Genomic DNA, 11,519 nt, shown 5'->3' with positions numbered 1-11,519 from the left:
CGATGACATTCACGTAAATTTTTCCAGAACAAAAATAGCTAGCGCTACTCCTACAAAGAAATGTTTCGTAACTAAAAAGGTTTGACTATCTTCCACAAGCAACAAAATTGGCCAAAAAAGTTATTGATATTTAGATAAAAATGTACATAGTATTGCTAGCTAATGTTTATTTAGCAAGTTTCACAGAAATGTGTTTAAAAATAGAGGCTAGCTGCCTGTCCGATGAACGCCGATGGTCATGACATTTTTTCCAGAAATAACTAGCATTACTCCTACAAATAAATGCTTCGTAATTAAAACGTTTTGACTTTCAATTGACAATATTGACAACACATGTTAAATAACTCAGTTTTCAATTTGAAGCAGTAAGTCCAACACTGGAGGTAATCTCCCGGCGTATCCTCTCTGGCTCCACTCAGGCAAATGGAGGATGACGCTGGTGACGATACATTTATTATTCACGCCCAGTAATCATTGGCATGCAAGGAACAGCGAGAGAAAGGAGTATGTATTTTATTTATATAGATATAATGTCCCTCGCACATGTATGCCAACCTCCTTCTTGATGTAATCCTTCCACATAATCACGCAGTGTGTTTTATTTAGATATGAGCTGAATGGCAAGCTAAGTACTATGTGACAAGACTGAGCTTGTCATCCAACGAGCGCAGTGTGTGCAAACCATTTGCGCATCACGATGCTGATATCACGGCGCAGATCAATTCAGGCAAAGCTTCACTTTCAGTGAGTCTTGCAAGTAAACACGTAAAACAACACTTGATGAAAATAAGAAGATACTGCAAATGATGTTTGAGATTTTCACAAGCTCCTTAAACCAAAATTATGGTTACTCTCAAAACTACATGATTAAGGGAAAAGAAAAATACACAAACACACATAGTGGGAGTCCACACATCTTCTAGGTCAGTTAAATAAGCAATGGTGATATGAATCCATTAATCCTGTACTTTTTAACAAAAGGTCAGGGCCCATATTCACAAAAAATCTTAAGGCTAAAAGTAGCTCCTAATGTGGAAATTTAGGAGCAACTCTTAAAAATTAGGGGTGTGTCACTCCTGATTTTAGGACTCGTAAAACTATAATCCAAGAGTAATTCATGAAGCATTTTAATGCTAATATTTACATTTGGCAGATGCTTTTATCCAAAGTGACTTACAGTGCACTTACTATAGGGACAATCCCCCTGGAACAACCTGGAGTTCAGTGTTTTGCTTAAGGACACAATGGTGGTTGGCTGTGGGGATCAAACCAGCAGCCTTCTGATTACCAGTTATGTGCTTTAGTCCACTACACCACTCCAGTAACAGTAGCTCCTAAACCCATGACAGTTTAGAAGTCCTCCTGACTCACAAATGATCCAAAGCATGACTGCTGTCATCAATCCACATTAAAAACAATATATTAGAATATAAATATGACATTGACCATTTAAAATGGTATCGCCTGAATCACAACTGAGTCTATGTATTTTAATAATATAATATTATAAATATTATAATGTTGAATTGACCTTTAAAAAAGGTATCGCCTAAATCGCGAGGGTGCTTTCATTATTGTAAACTTAGTTAAAGGTCTCTCCCTCTAACTGAAGCAAACAAATTACACTGGAGATAAAGGTTTTGACAACTCTGCGCTCCTCGGCCACATCAAAATAAAACTGTGTAGCATGGATGAATTGGGAATTTCTGTCATCTGTCAGCAGAATAATCTTCTATGTACCCACATTCATTATTTTTCCACTTCCTGTCTGTGCTCTTGTGCAGAGCTGAGAGTACATGAGTGATGGAGGTGTGAGCAGCTGGTAAGCTGATTTTACAAAAACAGCAAGTGCTAAAACCAAAGACAATTCATCTGAAACCTGTGAGACAGTCTGATATGACACACAATAATGACATCTGCAAGTAAAATTAAGGTACACATCTACAGTACAGTGCATCTACAGTGATCTACATGTATATATTTGAAATTTTAAAGAGAAAATGCTGACTTATCAGAAAATACGATATGACAGAAAACACTTACATTTGTACTGCAAAAGGAAATTTGTACTCTGTTCATTGTAGGTTTATCATACTTGTCTAGAATATCTTTTGAGGTCTTTGGAAAACTAACCTATGAATGGCTGACTTTTAATTGTCTTTACATATTAAGCTGGGATAAGAGAAAGTATTTTATCACCCAAAATGTTACACACTTCAACTTCAAAAGTAAATGTACAGTAAAACAAATTTTGAGGTTTTACAGAGCATAGGTTGACTTTCTCTGTAAACCAGCAGATGACAAAGAAATATCGTAAACAGTGTTTGTCCTTCTATCAGCAGTATTTGTCTGTTCCACTCTCTCTGTTCACGAGTTTGCATGCCCCATAATCTTCAGCATAGATGGTAAAACTGGTTTGGCTTGCTGTCCGCAATGGAGGAGTTCGGGTGCTGGGAGAACTGATGTTATGACGAGATAAGAGGTTGCTTTAAAGGTGCAGTATGTAAGATGCACTACCCATATGTATGTGTGTATGTTTGTGTGTGTCTGTACATATGTGTATAATTATTTTTTATTTTTTATTTTTTATTATTATCTATGTCTTGCTGCTGTTTTTGTATTGTTTTTGTATTGTTGTACACTGGAATCTCCTGTCACCAAGACAAATACCTTGTATGTGTAAGCATACTTGCAATAAATATAATTCTGATTCTGATTGTGATTCAGAAACCCTTGTTATTAATGACACCTGTGGCTGTTAAGTGAACTGCAGCCAGCTACTTATTGCTCATGCTCATGCACACATTCCATAGGGACACGAGCGAGCGAGCATCGACCAAAACAATGACATAACGTACAAAGAAACAACGTGATTCACTGGCATCATGATGACAGATAAGGTAGCATAATTAAAATGGCACAGTTATGATTGTTTTACTACAAACTTTGAGACTCTATATTATGTTTGACTCTCCAGTGCTGGAACAGGGCTAAAACGAAGTGTGGATATAGGTCTGACTATGCGAGACTGTAGTTTGAAGTAATCACTTTTCTTTGCATGATACATTGACTACATTTATACGATAGCCTATGTCGGCGTTAGCTAGCTATCCAGCTTTATCAATAGCTGTTAGCTAAATTTGGTGGATGGTATTATAAAATAGACTGTACATTATAAATATGTTGACACAATTCAGTATTGATGTGATTCCATCACAACTGTCATTTTGATATATCGATGCGCTATTGTTTTATAATAATAGAATGTATATATTTTCTGTATAACCAAGTTATGTTACACTAATGAATGGAGCTTTTTGCATTATCTTGAACATTGTCTAGCATTCATTTCATGTGCTATTGTAGTTTAGCTAAAATTACACAGATCGATCCTTATGGCACTATATTTCACATGCTTTGCAATTATGTAATCTTACCTGTCCAATAATAAGAATGCCAATTCAGGGTCGGTTTTGATCCCCAAAACCGAACGAAGATCCCTCCAGGAATCAAATGCCCTGCTAATGTTCACTCTAGTTTTCGCTCAACCACGATCACGTTCCCGCTTAGCCAGATGGGATTCAGTAGATAAATGGTTTTTTGGTTTGTGTAGGAGTCAGTGTTGTGCTGGGAGCCGGATGTTTGCTGGATTCCATCTCTAAGATAACGTTACCTAGTGTTGCAGTTTGTTGTCGCTGTTGAATAGTGGAAGAGAAGCACTGAGGCAAGGCTCTCGGGAGCGCGCATAAACGTCACATCCTTTGGATTTTCCCTACAAAAGCGACCCGCTCCCTTTGCATGAAAATCAGTCTACAGGATTTAATAGGCAACCTAGGAAGTCCAGGAATGGCTCATTTTTTAAGTTGTGTTACAAGCCGTTCACACATTGTGAACAGTAAATATACTGGTAACTTATTGGAAGATTAGATGGCCGTGCTCCTCCCGAACTTACATTAACTTCATTTCACGAGTTCGCATGCCCCTATAATCTTCAGCGTAGATGGTAAAACTGGTTTGGCTTGCTGTCCGCAGTGGAAGAGCTCAAGGAGGTGACTCGAAACTCGAGCGAATTTATAACCCCCCAAAATATAGGTACAGTTAAGGACAGCAAGAAGAATGATTGAGTTATCAAAAAGGGCATGATTTTGTGGGAATTTGAATGGCCTTTGTTGATGCATTGGATGGTGGCCATATTGTCGCAATGGAATATGATACTCTTAGAGGACCATTCATGTCCCCATAACTGAGCAGCGATGACAATGTGGTAAAGCTCGTAAAGGGCTAAGGAATTGGCAGAGGTGGTGGGAACAGAGAACTTGGGTGGCCAAGCTGAAATGAACCAGCGTCCTTTGTAATAACCTCCGAAACCCACAGAGGGAGCAGCGTCGGTAAAGAAGGGATATCGGAGGGGCGATGTCACTGTATAAGAAAGTCAGCTCATTCCATTGTTTGAGAAACATGATCTAAAGTTTCAGATCAGCATGGCAGGAGGTGATTAGGGGACAGATGATCGTCAAGGTCTGGGATGAGAGAGGCAAGAGACAGTAAGTGGGATAGAAAAGGGCATCCTTGGGGCACTATGCGCATGGCAAAGTTTAAGCGGCCCAGCAGGGAGAGCAGGTCACGTTTGCTGCAATGGTTTGATTCCAGCAGTTGTGAGGAGATAGCAATTATCCTATCTATTTTGTCTTTGGGAAGGGAAGCTTGGAATTTTGAGGAGTCAAGGATAATGCTGAGGAACTCTAGAGATGTAGAAGGGCCTGCTGTTTTTCCTGAGGACAGAGGGACTCCTAGCTTTTTGAAGACTTTTTGGACAGTCAATAAGTGAGCTGCTGGGAGAAATAGCTTGGGAAAATGGTGAAAAAATCATCATGGAGATGGACGAGGTAAGGGACCGCATAGTTGTTTTGCAAAATCCAGCAAAGTGCTTCAGATAGTAAATCTAAAATTTAGGGGCTGCTTTTGCAGACAAAGGTCAAGCGGACTGCAAAATAAATTTTTTCTCACCAACGAATTCTGAACAGATACCAAAAATCTGGGTGGATGGGCATGATTTTAAAGGTTATGTCTACTAGCAATCTGTGTTAGTAGACATAACTTGATCTATGTCATGGTAGTGAAGGGAAAATTTGTCTAGAAGAATGAGGCTGTTAATGCTCGGAAGAGGGCTGCCGTGGTTGGTGGAGAGATCTATGATGAGGCATTTCTTCCCAGAAAATCTTTCTTTTAGCTATTCCAATTGGGCTGATGTGAAAAGTTGTGTTGAATGGGCCTGTCATGAAACCAGAATCCACTTCTTTTGATATAAGGGAATCAACGGTTTCCGGTTTGGCTATAGCGGACTGAAGGTTGATACATGTAAGGGTAGCAGTCGGCAGACTCGCCAACCCTGGATTGAAATTGAAATCTTCCTTTAGGCCTGAAAGGAGATACTGTTTGAATGTTTTGTCAGGATGATTTGCAAGTTTGAGAGCTATGATGAGACAATAATGGGAGACGATAGATATTTTCTTAAGTCTTTATTGGAGCTTGCAGAAGAGCAGCATACAGGGCAGACGCAGTGAGCATGAGCTCCACCGCAGCCATAATTATTGAAGTTGTTACAGACTTGTTTGCCTGATATAGATTTGACAATACGTCTTGTGGAGTCAAGTGAGTCAAGGTGTTTCTGATTGGATTTGGGGTACTGGATTGAATAAGGAACAAGATAAAGATTTGTGTGTGATGGATCTGCATTATGCGCACGAGACACTGCAGCAACCCAGAAAAACTTGGTTGTAAAGCTCTAAGTCGACGGCTCCCCAGTAAGGGCATTGGTTCTATTTAGCAACCCTAGCTGCACATTTTGCTGAAAAGAGCATGTGGTAGGTGAAGAAATGGCAACCGCCATAAGAGAGTGACAGTTCTGATATTATTTAGAGATAATCATTTAATTCTTTGCGCCTTGTGGGAAACGCAGTACATATTATCTCGGTAAATCTACCGAAAGCGACAGAATTTGGCTAAAGTGAGCATGCAATCAATGTCTGCACCTGCTAGGATCTGAGCACGGAGGTGAGTTGAAACTGGTGAGGGATCCATGGAGACTGCGTGGGGAGTTGCTGGAATGGGAATGGCAGACGAGAGTGTGAATGTTGGTAGACGAGTTGATGCTATCAGAGCTTGGATAGGATTGGAGGGAGGCTGGACGGGGGAGGGTGCCATTTGCTTGGTTATGTCAGCTCTGTAGATGTTTTGGTTAGCAGTAACGGAAGGAAAAGAGTGAGGTGGAAAAGAAGGGGGCGGGGCCATTTGCAGAGGCAGCCTCACGCTCCAGTCCGCTCCATGGATGGTTTGGTTAGCACTAACAGATGGGACAGAAAGAGGGGGAAAAGAAGGAGATGGGACCGATTGCTGAGGCAGCCTCGCACTTCGTCCTGTTCTGGGGGTTGGTTGGTTTGATGTGGTAAAAGGAATTAAATTAGTGGAAGCTATTTGTGAGGATGATGTTGGATTTAAGTCTGCTCTGGAGACGGATGGATTTAAATAGAAGGGGGAACAGAAGAGAGGGCTGAATATGACATGGCCAGCGCCTGTTGAGAAGAGGGAGGGGAGATTGTCAGTGACAAAGTGGGGGCGGAACTATTGCGTGTGGCCATTGTAGTCTACTAATTGTTTAGAGGGGCAGATGAGGAAGCGCTGGCAGCTACCTCAAGTCCTACCAGCTGATGAAGAAATGGGTTGGGGGCTTTAGAAGATGAAGGGAGGTGCTTGGTTTGCTTGGAAGCCTTGTGAAGATTTCTTGGAAGACTGTGTGAAACCCGTTTCGTTTGTTTATGGTGCATATAAAGCTTGTATAGTTGCACTTTAGTGGCTCTTTGTGTGGATGCCTGATTTACAGAGGGCTTGACAAGATTATTAACAGAGCAATTTGCCACGGGAGGAATTGAAAGTCTTTCGGTTAGAGAAAGAGATGATTGCAATGTTGATGGTGTTTGCAATGTGGGCGCATGAGGAGCGACTGTATTTTGAGGAGTTTGCAAAGGAGGCGGGGAGTGTGGTCTTCTTGAGTGGTCTTTGTTGTGTTGGGATGGTATGCGATGAGTTAGTCATCCTGTACATTTGGCTGGTGAATGTGATCCTGGAATGAAGGAGGGAGAAACTGGTCTGGTTTGCGATGAATGCATAGGCATTTCTGTCAGATTTGAGAGTTCATCATCCGAATGAAGGAGCTGGATTTACGGTTTGTCTGACATGGTGCCATTGCGGAAAGGTCTGTGCTGGGAGAACTGACGTTGTGATGAGGTAAGAGGTTGCTTTCTATATACTGGTAATTAATTGGAAGATTAGTTGGGCGTGCTCCTCCTGAACTTACGTTTATTAACTACCGTTCATCCCTCTGAGCTGCGCTTTCAACACATGCTGAACAAGCCATGCGCTCGCTGGTGTTGTCATCACCCCGACCCTACACAAACACACATGCATGTACACACCAGCTCACCAAAAAAGGTGTGTGCTTGTATCTGGAAAACATATGTTCTGCATTATTCTGTTAATTGGGGGCATGCCCTACTGGCCCCGCCTGCCGGCAGGTCTTCCCTGCCTTCTCGGACCTGGGAGGGAAACAGGGGGAGGGAAAAACTAAACAAAAAAGAGAGGGAAAGGCCAAAAGAGCGACGGTGGGAGAGAGAGAGGAGAGAGAGAAAAAAAACGTACTCGCCGGATCTCTGATACCCCGTAGCCTAGTCCTTGGTCACTCCTCCACCCTCTAGTAGATGACAGCCGCTCCTCCCCGGGTGGATCGGAGGCAGTCCTCCGGCCCCTGGCAGACGGAATGCCCCGCCGCGTTTTGGTGGATGGTAGGGGTCAACTCCGCCCCTGCGGTTCTCCCGCTCCAGGCAGTCGTCAGTGAGCCCCTCCCCACTCGCGGATGGCGGTCTTATCTTTGACCCCTCCACTTTTTAGCGGCCGGTAGGGAGCCCTTCCTCCCCTCGCGGTCGGCGGTCCTTCCTCCGCTTTCAGGCAACCGGGCTCCTCAGTCCCCCGGTGGATGGCCAGCTTGACAATATAAATAATAATTTAATGGTTAACTTAAAGCAAAATACATATAACACAAACGCATACAGGGCAGCTGCCTGAGCTCTCTCTGACGAACTGCAGCCTCCGGTCGCCTTTATCCCTCTCGTGGGCTTGATTAGCCTGATTAGGGGCCGGGTTTGCATCATCACGGCCCGGCCCTGCCCTCCTCCTTGCCACAGCATGTTGGTCATTGACTTTACTGTCAAGCTCAAATAATGACATAGAGAGAGAGATATCTAAAACAATTTACAAGTCCAGATACAAGTTAAAATGTGTAAAGAGAACTGGCTTCTTTTCTACTGAAGACTTTCACTGGAATTACTGTTATTTTTGCTGCTGCACCCTGCAGACTAGTTAACAATAAAGTTTTGCACATGCTCTTATGTAATTGTAATGAAATAATGTATTGTTAGAGGTTTTTGTTTCTTTACACAAAGAGTACTCCCAATCAGTTCCACATAGTGAATTATAGATGTTCTAAACTCATTAAGAAAAAAAGCAACACTGGTATCAGAACAGTATCGGTATCAGTATCGGTCAAAACTGATAGTTCAGGTATCGGAATCGATTGGAAGAGAAAAAATGGTGCGTTCTATCCCTACTTTAAACTAGATTTGTACATTTTCTTAAGAAAATTTGAGTGGGGCTTACATATGCAAAACTGAAATTCCCAGGTTACCAGGCATTGCTATACAATTGCTATGGTGTTCTGAGTGGTTATTGCTTTGTGATTGCTTCCTGGCCCAAGTAAAAAGAGCATTCTTTCAATTACTATAACATTCTGGTCTCTAGATATAGCACAGATCCCTCAGATGCAAGTCAATGGGTTCTTTTCATTTTATTGTCCACAAGGTGAAAATCATTGTCAGATAATATAGATAATAATCTAAATATAATAATACATTTACTGTAAAAGTGTTAATATTATGTTATTGATATGTTCAAATATAATAATAAGTCCAGTAATAACATATACATATAATAACAAGTCTGATTGTAATCTTCACCTCAACAAGTCACATGATTTTAGGTATTGTTCATGTCTGTTGTACAAATGGTGAAGGATGAGATACATACCATATATAAAACACCAAAACCCGAAATGTTTTTCCCGAAACAAGAGGCAGGAAAATATGTATCATTATCCATTTTTGTAATTCAAAAATGTCTGAATTCTGGCAATAATAATGACATCAAGGGATTTTGAGCGATTCAAAAAGAAGCCCCCAATTAATGGCTTTCTTTGGTAGGAAATCACGCCTCTGATTATTTGCTGTAGAGTCAGTTGTGTTTTCTCAGCTAGTGCACTTGCATTGGCCTGCTGCTTTCTCTCTGCATATTTGAGCTGGGCTTTATTGTTTCCAAGGAGACAGGGAAGAGAAAAAGAAAAAACTATTCATCTGCTTGTGTCAGAGAAGCCACAGCATCTCAAGAGCATGCGTTCTGAAACTACTTTGAAGTGTGTCTGCTATTTCCATACTGATAAAATGGTGTAAAGCTCAATTAAACAACTTCTTCTCATCAATATGAGACAGTTCACATGTTCCACACTGAGTAGAACAGGCTGATATAACTGTAAGTCATCTTTAGAGCAATCACAATGATGAAGTCTTCATTTATAAAGATTCAGCTAGTCATGGGATTTAAAATCCATGTACAAAGATTAGATCCATTAATCTTATTTACAAAGAGAGTAGCCTACATGACCTTAAAGGGGACATATTATGCAGAATCCACATTTTCTATTTTTTTGAACATAATTATATGTCCCCAGTGTGTGTAGGCAACCAGTAGAACTCTGGTGTTTTCAGTCACAGCCATATTGGTTCCCCTGCATTGTTGTCACTGGTTTATCCATGGCACCAGCAGGAAAGGCACAGCCCACTTCCAGAAAGGGGTGTGGGAGGGCTACAAAACAGGGTTATAAAGGCATGGTAGAATAAACAATCTGTGAGGTATTTTGAGCTGAAACTTGACAGACACATTTTGGGGACACCTGAGACTTATATTACATTGTGTGAAAGGGGGTATAATATGTCCTCTTTAATGGGATAGCAGAAAAATCAAAATACTGTCATAAATTACTCACCCTCATATCATTTCAAACCCTGTATGACTTTCTCTCTTCAATGGAACACAAAAGGATTTTTGAATAATGTTAATGCTGCTGTTTTCTATTTACTTACAATAAATAAGGGAACTGGAGCCTCTACGCTCCAGAAGGAAAAAAAACAAAAAACCATGGCGTAAGGATAATAATTATTTAAAGTATCAACAAACAACATGATGTTATTGAGATTTCAAATGAAGTCTTCATCAATGAGGTATGATTGCAGGTTTCAACAACTTCGAGTGACCTCATAAATCATTTAATATGGAGTGCACTAGCAAGATCCTTTTCTATTCTTCCTTAATGTGACAGACATATGACTCCCAGCCCATGAAGCACGTGTCTGCCTATCCCCGGAGACCAATTTAAGAGGCGCACCCGTTCGCTGCCGGGCCTCTTCCTTCTATTTAAATGGAATGCAGAGCCTAATGCCAATGGTTGCCAAGGTGACAGTGATACCACCATCTGTCATGCAGTCTATTCAGTGTTCCTCTGCCTCAGCCATTTCTCTTTGATAAATGAGTTATGTGGTGTTATTAATTAAAAAATGCAGATGAAATGCAGATTTACAATAGCTATATTGTTGGCATACAATAGAAAACAGGGTAAGCTGCTTACTTTTTATTCACATGTGTTTCAGAGATCTCACACTAATTAATTTCCATGGTATTTCCAGTGGTTTGTGATTGTTGGATATAAAATGTAAAAAAAAAATAAAAAATACAATTTACTCCACGGCTTTCCCTGTAATTTGTGATTATTATTGGTAACACTTTACAATAATGTTCCATTTGTTAACATTAGTTAATGGATTAGGTATCATGAACTAACAGTGAACAATATATATTTTTACAGCATTTATTAATCTTTGTTAATGTTAGTTAATTAAAATACAGTTGTTCATTGTTAGTTCACGTTAGTTAACTAATGTTAACATATATAACTTTGATTTAAAAATATATATTTCTATTAACCAATAACATTAACCAAGTTTAATAAATGCTGTAATAATAAATAATAAAGTATTGTTCATTGTTTTTTGTTTAGTTTTTTTATTTTCTCCCCTTTTCTCCCCAATTTGGAATGCCCAATTCCCAATGCCCTCTAAGTCCTTGTGGTGGCGTAGTGACTCAATCCGGTTGGCAGAGGACGAATCTCAGTTGCCTCTGCGTCTGAGACCGTCAGTCCGGAGACGTAGCACATGAGGAGGCCCACGCTATTCTCTGTGGCATCCACGCACAACTCACCACACACCCCACCGAGAGCGAGAACCACACATTATAGTGACCACGAGGAGGTTACCCCATGTGACTCTACCCTCCCTAGCAACCAGGCCAATTTGGTTGCTTAG

Source organism: Myxocyprinus asiaticus, chromosome 46, assembly GCF_019703515.2.
Source record: "Myxocyprinus asiaticus isolate MX2 ecotype Aquarium Trade chromosome 46, UBuf_Myxa_2, whole genome shotgun sequence".
Taxonomy (NCBI): domain Eukaryota; kingdom Metazoa; phylum Chordata; class Actinopteri; order Cypriniformes; family Catostomidae; genus Myxocyprinus; species Myxocyprinus asiaticus.
Note: the sequence above shows the minus strand (reverse complement) of the source record.